The sequence below is a fragment of the Eschrichtius robustus genome, chromosome 2 (genome assembly GCF_028021215.1).
Source record: "Eschrichtius robustus isolate mEscRob2 chromosome 2, mEscRob2.pri, whole genome shotgun sequence".
Taxonomy (NCBI): Eukaryota; Metazoa; Chordata; class Mammalia; order Artiodactyla; family Eschrichtiidae; genus Eschrichtius; species Eschrichtius robustus.
The window spans coordinates 40,222,057-40,233,526 of record NC_090825.1 but is presented as its reverse complement, the minus strand read 5'-3'; the positions used below and the strand labels follow the sequence as shown (position 1 = coordinate 40,233,526).

The 11,470-nt window shown below is 36.5% G+C and overlaps 1 protein-coding gene across 1 annotated transcript in view; it reads right to left on the bottom strand.

The window, feature by feature from the left end:
* Positions 1–11,470, bottom strand: part of ITGA1 (integrin subunit alpha 1) — a 172,499-nt gene that overhangs the window by 115,056 nt on the left and 45,973 nt on the right. The window lies entirely within an intron of this gene.

Genomic DNA, 11,470 nt, shown 5'->3' with positions numbered 1-11,470 from the left:
TAAATCTCTTCAACTTCTTTGTAGTTCAGGTAATGGAAATCTTTTATAGGTGAGACTCTCTCCTGAAAGGGTTCTGGATGGTGCCAAATTCCATCTCTGGTACTGGTTTTTAAAGTGTACTTGTGAAGTTCCAAAGTATTCCCCTCCTGGATGTAACTAAAAATTCTTCCCAAAGAGTACGCCCTTATAAAATCACACAGCATCATAAGGTATATTCAGAGGTGATTAAATTCACTCTCCTCTGTTAAAACCATGATATACAGCTACATGTAAACAGAAAAAATTTCTTTCCTTATTCACTGTAAACTCTGCCATAAGTACAGTCTAAATTCAGACTTCAATTCATTCCATGCTCTAATTAATAACCTTCAAATTTTGGTAACAATATTAAATGCTTATTTGATGCACAAAATTGTACATAACTTAGAGAAAATTATTTTTCATAAGAAGATACTTCTGTATACCTACTTATAAAGTCTTCCTTTGATCTCCCCACCTGGAAATAATCTTTTAACTACTAAGCCCTCTTCTTTTATTTTTTAAAAAAAATCCCTCAGAGAAATAATTATTAAATACTATCTATGTTGTAGTTACCTGTGTGAGATTTTTTTTCCCCTAGATCGGAAAATTCTTAAAGGCAGGGACTCTCTTACTCATCTTGCTTATCCTTTCTCAAAATCTAGCACAGCTCCTTGTACATAGATGGGCAATAACATATTCATAGAATGAAAGATAATACATTGAAGGAGAAAGTGGGCCAGTGGTAGAAGCGAACTGGAAACTATTTCATCTTAGTTAAAGAAGACTTTATGGAGATGGAAATTTTAAGTTAGATTTTTAAGGAGAGGGAGAGATACAACTTGGCAGTGAGAGGAAAATATGTCCCAAGGATTTGGGAGGGTCTCTGCAAGTAATAAGATACAGAACGGTACAAATATGGTTGCAAGATCATAGAGAGATTTGCCTGGCTGGCGTGGAAGATGCAGAAAAAGAATGGATGGGTAGCACAAGTCCATTTATGTACATTTCCTGTTCATTCTTCAAGGATGATGGAGAACAGCTGGTTACCATCTTCTGCATAATGGCCTTTCATATATTGAAGACAGTTTTAAACACTGTTCACTCTCTACTCCAAACTAAATAGTACATGTTCCTACTCTTTCCTCACAGTTTTTTTGGAACACTTTCAACAGATTATTTTTGATATGAGAGGTACACAGAACAGTACTTCTACAGCAGGATTTCTCAACTTTGGCACTACTGACATTTTGGGTCAGGAAATTCTTTGTTACGAGGGGCTACCCTTTGCACTGTAGGGTGTTTGACAACATCTGTGGCCCTAGCCATGTGATGTTAGCAGCCCCCCTGAGTTGTGAAGATCAAAAATGTCTCCAGACACTGCCAATTTACCCTAGGGCTAAAATCACCCAGAGTTGAAAACCACTGTATTATAGATAAAGAGCAGGAAACCACCACCAATGATTTTGTTGAAGAAGGTGCCTGAAAACCAACTGTGGCCTGCAGACCAGCAGCAACTGCATCACCTGGGAGCTTGTGAGGGATCCAGAATCTCAGGCCTTCCCCAGATTTCCTGAATCAGTATCTACATTGCAACAAGTTCCCCAGAAAACCAGACTCCTGTTAAGGTCTGAGAAGTACAGGTCTGTAATATGGTACTCCTCTCTCATAATGTTGATGCAGGTAACAGAATTTACCTAAATTAAAACTACTCACCATACTTTAGACATAAGGGGAAAAGGATTTTCTTTAATCAGGGTCAACTTCACCACTCCTGAAGGGTTTTCCCAGAACTTCATCATCTTTAATATATGCTTTCTCAAAGGGCATTCATGGTGCTCCTCAACATAAGACCAAGAGCTTTTGGTTTCCTTTTTGGGGCCTGTTTGTTTATTCTACATGTTGTGTGGAATGTCCGGGGGTGTGTGCTGCACTTTTTTTCATTTCCTGTCCTCAGAATTCCACAGGCAATTTGCCCAAAGTGATTGTAAATCAGCCTCTTTCATGTTTTCTAAGGCACCAAGGAGCCTGAAGCACAGGAGGTGACATTAAAAAAAAATGGTTTACATCTTGTTCTTTTGATTTAAAGGAGTACATAAACAGTAAAAGCAGCTTCTCATAACTTTTAGTTCAATGTTCATGTTGCTATATTAAGTTGTCTTGGAACTTTATGTACCGGAAGTAAAGCAAAATCATACTTATTCTTTTTTTTGTCATACTTGTTCTTAATCAAAGTTAAAAAAAAGAGCAAACAGACCGAGGTGGCTTTAGGGGGCAACATAGGGTGAAAATGATGGGAAACATAGACAATAATCAGATGTCAAAATTAAATCCTGATTTCACATGTACCAGCAAAAGAGAGAGTTTTTCCTTTAATAATATTAACAGCTATATAGTATACTTACTATGTGTTACATCTCACATGCTCCATCTCATTTAATTTGCTAACAAGCCTACAATCAAATACCATTATTATTACCATTGGACAGAATAGGAGAAGGAGGCTTAAGATGATAGAGAAATTTGCCTACATTTCTTCAGGACTCCCAAATCATTTACATTAATCCAATTTGTATACCTTAGCACTAAAACTGGGAAGAGTTAGTAGAAGGTGACATGGGGATGAGTTTAGAAGAGAGGCTACTATGAGTCCATGTAATTCCATCTTCTGAGAAGTAATTTGGGGAGGAGGCTCTTCCACAGTGGCCATGGCTGGGAGGATGCTGGGAGTGAGGGGAAGGTTGTCATAAGGAGATAAGTCATGGCTACCCAGCTAGATAAAGCTGTACTGGGACTTCAGCTAAAACACACATGTTTAGGTAGAAAAGAAGTGGAAAGCCTTGCTCCCCTTCAAATATGGTTATATGAGTTATATATCTAAGGGCTAAAAGCTGAAGAGGATGATGAGGTCGTTGGTATTGAAGGATAGCTCTTGTGAAAGAGATCATTTTGTGCAATTTCTTTACTCTAGGATGGAATATGATGTGTAAGACAACTAAATGAGAGAAAGAGAGAGGGAGGCGGAGAAGTAACCTACTGTTGTGCAATGTTTTCTGCTTACAAATATTTTCATATAAACAAAGGTATTGAGCTAGTCAGTAAACTGCAGAGGCTAGGAGGATAGCAGTCCTTACTCTCTTTTTGTGTGCTGGAAACTGGAGCTCAGAGGGGTTAAGTGATTTGTCCAAGGTCAGGCTGTGCTAGTGGCAGAGATAAGACATCAACATTGGTCTTCTGAGGTCAAATCATAGACTCGCTATGACCAGAGTGCTATTAAGTTAGTAAGATTAATAAAAATAAGAAAATAACAACCCAGCTCAACAAAACCCTCAAATGGCCCATGAGAGCTCTGAATCATCTTGTAGCTTTGAAGCATTTGAGTGTAAGATTGGCAGGAAAAGCTGAATGAAGAGGGAAAAGTCTGGGCATCTCTAGTGGGTATTGACTTTCATGTGGAAGGAAGGTCCCCCTCCTTCACACATCCTCTGAGTTCCAAAAAAAGTCATTGAAGCCTGTTTGATTGTTTGCTTCTTAATGAAAAAAGTCTGTCTTTCATAGGGTAGTCCAGAAATTTTGACCTGGTAATATCCAGACTGGAGTATTTAATAGCCAATGGAATTCTGAATATTTTAAACTCCAAGCCCAAGGCAAGAGGGTATCAAATAATTGGTGACTAGGAATGTATGTTAAAATGCTATTGCTTTCTTTCAACAACTTCCTACACATGTTTATCCAATCTAGAAATAATAGAAATCATGCAATTAACATTATTTTATTATTTTTAATATAAAGAGTGAAACGATGATACACTAATGAGGTCGGAAATCATAGTAATTGTGTTATTATAGTTAATTAATGGTTTTTAGAACAAATTCCTTGACAGTGTAGAAAGATGGTGATCTTTAGAGACATATGAGCCTGGGCTTAAACCTAACACTTTCACTTATATTATTTATTCAATTATTCATATTTATTAAACTACTCCACAAATTTTAATCAAGTCGTTATTTTGGGTTGGATACATGTTGGGCCCTGGAGATACAGACATAAAAAGATGGTGTTCCTGTTTTCACAGATCTTATAGCCTAGCTGAGAAAAAAAATGGCAAGTGAACCCCAGTTTATCATATTTAAAAGAAGCTTATAAATATCTTCCAGGTATTGGCTGCTGTGAGATATACAAATTATTCATGTAGCAATAAAGAATGCTCAATAAGTGAGTTAACTGCTTTCATAGGTAGACTCCAAAGAGTCAGTTTACCATCTGGCATTTGAGTTTTCTTTTAGAAGTGGATTTCCCTCCATTCTGATGACCAGATTGTATATTGAAAAGTGATACAGATGTGTTCTATTATTGCGGGCAGGACAGTGGGTTCATTGACTCATTTCAGTAGCAAATTTCCTGTTTCTAAACCTAGCTGCAATGACATTTGTAAAGAAAATCTAAGATGAGGGTGTCAGGCCTTCCAAGTGGAAGGGCTAGCTGAGGAGGAGGGCAGGTGATCCTGTCCTCTCAGTTAGATCCCTTGGATTCTCATCTCAGTCCCCCAAGTGGTGATGCATATTGCTGATGTCACCCAGGCTCTGAGCCAACAGCAAGTTGAGGCTTCTCTCACTCCAATGACAACCTACTCCCCTCCAACTGACTTCAAACATTTTAAGTCTATTCTAAGAACAGGATGAGCCTGCAGTGACTCTTCTCATACATTTAGGCCACACTGAGTCACCGTCTTCAGCCACCTGAGAATGAGGGAGCACACCTAGGAATGCAAGCTTTGTGTTGCAGGGCGCAAGACTCCTCTGTACTCCCCAAACCTGAGCACTGGTACATCCTTATCTCTTGTTGTACCAAAGCCTTCAGATGAAGAGAGTTCATCCACCCCTGCTCGAATGGATATAAACTCCCCAAATCATATACACTCACTATAACTAATTCTGTGATACATTAGGTATTTTACATTACTCCAAATTTAATTTTTTTCCTCCTTAAATTCAAATAAAATATATTCAACTTTGAGGCACTCCAGGAGTTGGAAGAAAAACATTTTAATGATAAAAGTTGGTGAAAGATGGAAGGCCCTTCCTCACCTTGAAATATATAACAAAACATCTTTAAAGTATTCGTACTGTGGATCTGAAATCTTAATTAGTTTAAGTGAGTTGGAACTCAATTTTGTGTACATGTTGCCTTAAAAGATAAAATTTGATCAAGAGTATAAGTGAATCTGTCCACAAAAGTGATAGCACTATACAATTCTAGTTGAAATCTGAGATGATTACTTTTATAGCATTGCAATCTTGAGAAGGAGGAGCCAAAGAACTCCAGTGGTGAAGACACAGGAAGTAAAAATAGAATGAAAATAAGACAATATTAAAGCCTTGAGCACAGAGTATAGAATCGACACAAATGTTTGGAAATGACGTCATAATCTCAAATACAGAAAACCTATATTTTCTGGAAAAAACACCATAGCTAACTCACTGTCTCCTTCAAACAAGCGGAGCTTCCCTATACAGTTATGTAAGAAGAAAATCTGGCTCAATCTCACCATTCAAAGTCCTTTCAACAGAAATGATGTAATATGTCAGCAAGATATCAACCTCCATCAGCAAGCCCAGAAAAGCCAATCCAAATAAATACCTCGATGATCAAGCATTTTCCAGGTTTCATCCTGGGAAGCTGCTTTTTAACTTCGGCTTGCTGTAGTGAGGGAATTGTTTTGACTTTCAGTACTAATGTCCTGTGGGCCTCCAGTTACTACAAATGGTATTTGAACTTCAAAGTGAGTGTGTGTATATGTGCATATCTGTATATGACTGGTAGGAAAGAGGCAAGGAGGTCTAATTCTTGGCACACAGTAGGTGTGTAATACAAGTTTGTTAAATGGAACAGGATGGAATAAACAGAGAAATGAAGTTTTTAGTATAAAGGTCATTCTGGCTGTAAGAACTTGTCTCCTTCCATAAGTGCTGCCCAGAATATTAAACTCCAATGGAGTGTTTCCCAAACACCCTTTGTTAAAAATCCTTATCAATTTTTGTAGTATCTACAGACATCTGTTTTTTTCCCATATCTTCCCACCACAAATAATTGCCTGCTTTGCCGGCTCCTCTCAGACTGTGCCTTCTCCTGAAATTCTTAAACAGTCTCAGAACCCAGTGCCTCCACCCTATAACCATCATCTTCTGGCTCTGTGTTTTACAGGATAAAAAAGATGCAGAACCTTAGGGGTCCCTGGATCCCACTGTGGGAAACACAGCTTGTATGTTTGTGCAAGCAACATGAGCACAGAACTCTGTTCTCCAGCTGCCCTGGTGTCCTGAGAGCTGAACTCATTACTTTCTGTGACTACACAGCATGGAGAGCTGCACATGGAAAGGCGTATTGCAATTCAAAACAGAGTAGGGTTGCACCCTATTTAAGTGTTTACCCAGATATATGACATATGAAGTCTTTAGATGTGTAAGAATCTGAGGGAATGTTGTGTTTTTGTTAATGAAAACTTTTCAATGAACTTTATTAATTAATAAATAATTTCTTCTCAGTGAGACCGTAAGACATTGCCAGTTTTAAGGTTATTTTTGTTAGTAGGCACAACAAGTACTTTTCAGGGCCAGAAGTGCAAAGAGGTAGTATATAATATAAAATAAATTATTTTCAATTTACCTAGTAGCTTTAACTGTCAATATCCAATTCCAGGCACTAAGAGATTCCATATTGATTCTCCTATATCATTTAATGGGACAATTTTTCTGGATGGCTTCAGTGTTGGCTATTGAAGGCCATATACACGTCCAAGTCTGTGAAGCATGGTTACTATCAGATACTTCCATTGCTTCTCTGGGGACAATGAGTTTATGCCACTTCTTTTTTTTACTTATTTGATTGTTTATATGTTTAATAGCTCCAATGAAAATTAGGAAATTGAAAATCATTCATATAACTGCATATACTACTTCTTTGATTTCCTGACCCATGAAACTATCTGTTGTACATACTAGCAAAAAAAACCTTAAGACTAGCAACGTGTTACTGGCTCATAAGTTTCACTGAGAAGAAATTATATGTGAGTTATAAAATTCACTGAAAAGAATCTGTCAATAAAAGTACAACTTTTTATTCAGGTTCCTTCTTCTAAGGCATCGATGGACAGAATGCATATGGTAGCTGGCTAAGACTGGACTCTGAGATTGAGCCAATGGCATGTCAAAAATGTGAAAAAAGGATTGTCCAGTTATTTAATGTACAAGTAATACAAAAAGAGTGAAAAACCATTCTCTTTTTCTTAATTGTACAATTGGAGTTTGGAACTAAAATTTTCAAATTGAAAACACACTTGTGTGTAACAAAAAATAAATTAGAAATAAACGTAAAAGAATAATCATAAAATCTTCAAATATATGTCTTACTTGAAACATTTATTTAGACTGTTGAAATTTAAAGAGTGAAAGTTTAGTGCTTTTTAAAAAATATGATTGTTTATACTGCATTATGGTATCACCTATAAAATCTAACAGACATTCTTTGCTTAGTGAAATTCCAACATGTGAAAAAAATCAATTAAATTAGGTTGTGATTATTTAGATTGGAAAGTAATTATTGGCATGGTGAGTCAGCTATAATGTTCTTTCAAAGAGGGAGCATGCCTAGACTTTTAAAAATGTGATTTTTATGCAAGGCTTAAGAACACAACACATAAAATGAAGTCTACCTATATTTTATTTTGCTGTGTGTCACAAAGGGTTACTAGACTTAGCTTGCCTTAATGTCTCATTTTTTAAAAACTTTGTTATATTGCTCAGAAGCAGGAGGCAAAGTATATATATATATATATATATATATATATATATATATACACACACATATATATATATAAGAATATTTGTAATATTCCTTTTTTGGAATACAATTATCTAAATACTTTCTGGTTTGACACACAAGTGGTCAATTATTAATATTAATAAATTAAGGGCTTCATGAAGGTAACCAACAAAATGAAATACTGTGCAAACTCCAACAGTATACTGCAACTAAACCCAAAATCTGTAAGAAAATAATTGCTCATCCTAGAGTTACCTAGTAGCTTTAACTGGCAATTTCAAATTCCAGATACTAAGAGATGCCATTATTGATTCTCCTCTTCCATTTAATAGGCTAATTTTTCCGGACAGCTCAGCTCTGCCCCTAGTAATATACCACCACTTAAACTAAAATTATTCTGTATAATTTTTTCCCTTCTTAGTTACTTATTATAGCAATTTTCCATTATATCATTCACTACCAAACATCCTTTTCATTCAGAAGCTTTTTGGTACCTCTGTTCCATTTAAAAGTTGTCTAGTTTATCAAGAGGAAATAATGTAAACTAAACAAATATAACTTGTTATTCACCCAGAAAAATTTGGAAAATAAATCCGAAAATATTTTAAAGGACACTGGGGCTTGTTTATAAGAGATGAAGAAAAATCTCAGTAGCCTGGAATGTTGAAGTATTGTAGAAGGTAAGGGTCAGCAGAATGCTTGTTTTCTTTTCAGGGGAAAGAGATAACTTTTTGATGCTTTCTTTTCTGTTTTGGGATAGCTCTAAACTTTGTTTTCTTAGCTATATTGTTGCTAAGACCACGATGATCTTTCAGCACTCAGAACATTAGTTGAGCAGTAACATCCTTGGATCCAAACTCTATTCCTATCTAGTAGCATCATCTTTTACATTCTTTCCATGAGACTACTAGGGTATCTTGAAATGGAAGTAAATACGGATGTTATAGTCAATATTCCTAAGAATTGGCAGCCAATATTTTCCTTAAATGGAAGCAGACCAAAATTCTTGTGACTAAGTACTTGTTATACATAAGAATCTTAAAATTCACGTAGAGGTTACTTCTGGACTGAAGGAAAGGTAAGGAAGAGAATAGGATCCAAAAGGAGATAAAAATGTGGCTTTAACTTTACGTTTTAGAGGAAAATGCTTACTTCCCGTTCCTGATGTTTCCTTCTACGTGGAGGGAGCTTCACAAGCTGTAACATTTTTTGTCTATTTCTGTACCTGCCCCACATTTCACACGTAACTGATTGGTGAGTTTGGAAGGAGAAACTGTCTGGGTTTCTCTTAGAAGTGAGCCTGCCTACAGAAGAACAAAAAACAAAACAAAACATAACAAAAAACCAAAAAGTACTCTGTTCTACTCCTCCAGGGTCAGGCTCTGAGCTGGTGCTGATAAGTCAGCTTCATCTAGGGGTCAATAGAGAGGATTTCATTTATCAGCTGTGTTCCATTCTGATTCTTTCTCATTTCCCAATTGGTTCCGACCTCAAGTGATAGAGATTTGCTCATTATTGAGCTTTCTCAAAAAACCCAATGGTGTTTTATTTCTTATGAAAAATAAACAATACTGGGGAAAATGTTTAGATTTCACAATGCTGGGTATTGGGTACATTTGTATTTGTTATGTTATTCCTTTAATTTTCTTGTTTGCTTGCACTATTTCATAATTTAAAAAAGCTTATGAATTTCCTCTGTATAATTATCATTGTATGTTTGAAGATGTTTTGACAGATACAACTGCTCTAATTCTTTTAAATTTCATTAACTTTTTTCTATTTTCATAATTTTAAACAAAGATATTAGAACAAACACAAAGCCATTTTTGTTTCTTGGAGCTGCAAGGAGGCACAAAACAAAAGAACTTGAATGGATGGGTTTAATTATCTTTACTCATTTCCTGCTTTCTACATTCTCATGACTTACATTCAGAGTAGGGGTGAGGGTCAGCAGAAGAAGATATAGGAGTCATGCTTAGGATAAGGGGGGAAAAAGGATAACTTCAGAGGCAGGCAAGGTGAACAACAGTGTGGTGGAGATATGGCCAAAGGTTTGCTAAGGAAGCTGCCATCTCATGCTTGCACTCTGGTGAACATCACTGAGGGTCAACTTGCAAGGGCAAAAAAGCCAAAGATCTGGGAAATGGAATTAACACTATGATTAACCAACATTCACTGCTTAAACAAATATATTAGCCTGAAAAGGTATTGACTACTAGAATTTTCACTAGTTTCTTTCCACAGTTTTCTCAGTAGTTGTTCACAGTCTAGTTTCTTATTTCCTATCCTAGGGCTGTGCTATGTATATGGATGGATTATTGCCTCTTCAGAGAACTGCAGATAATTCTCACCACGGAACTGAGAGTTACATTAAGAAAGAGAGACATCTACTGCTCCAGAACTCATAATTCCTTACTCTCTCTGGGAGAAGGTTAACTAAGAAATATGGAAGTAAGTCAAATAACACTTACTGACTTTCCACTGGCCATCTATATTTCACAAACACTAGGCAATCAGGGAAGATGTAAAAGAAACAGGTTATCACTCAATTTAGAACTGTCTGGCATGCTAGAGGCGGATTGAATATCTACTTATGAAAATGTAAACATATAAAGATGGAAGGGAAAAGTGCCAAGGAGTTTTCCAATTATCAGCAAATTTAAACAGGATATAACAAGATTAATGGCAGATGAATGTGAATGCGTATTTGATAGTTTTCCTCAAGTACTGCAACGTTAAAAAGCTTGCTGACCTCATCATTTCTCACCACTCCATGTATTCTTGCCACTTTCTGATCTTAAGTTATTACTTGGATCTTTAAAGAGGCAGAAGTTCAACTGAATCAATAATGACAACAAAGACTGTGTCCTGTGACATCAATGGAATCTAATACCACATTTCCTTGGAAGGGTTTCTTGTAATAAAACACACATGTACACATGCCTGTCTAAAAATTCATCAACTTATCTCCCTTTCTGTTGCCAGAAGTGTATTGTTAAAAACACATATCTGGTTATAATACTGTCTAATTCTTGGTTGGCTCTCCAGAGCCCGATAAATGCTGTCCCACTTCCTACATAGCATTTTAGACCCATTAAAATGAGGCTTCATTCCACCTTTCCAATCTCATTACCATGTCTATCTAAGAACTTCAAGTTATGGCTACCCTTTAATATTTGCAGTTCCCTGAAACATCTTGTATTCTCGTCTAAATCACTTCTTAGCCTGATGAACTTCCATCCATCTTTCAAAGTCTACCTCAAGGTCACCGCCCCCGCCGATACTCATTCTTTCTCTATGTTCCCATAGAACATTTACACATTTATCCCAAAGGACATATTACTTTATATTTCAGGTAACTAGTTTACATGCTCTATTTCCCTGTTGAACCATAAACTACTTGAAGTTAGGAACTCATATTCTCATCCTCAATGCCTAGCACGATTTCTAGACATGACAAAGATGGCTTGTTGAATCCTAATAGCCATTTCTTCCTTTTTCTTAGTAATAAAATCTTTACTTTACTCAGGGTAGCAGTCCACATGGCTAAAAGACAACTTGTAGCTGTGTGTAGTTCTGTGACTAAATACTGACCAATGAACAGTGAGTGGAAGTGTTGCAGGAGACATCC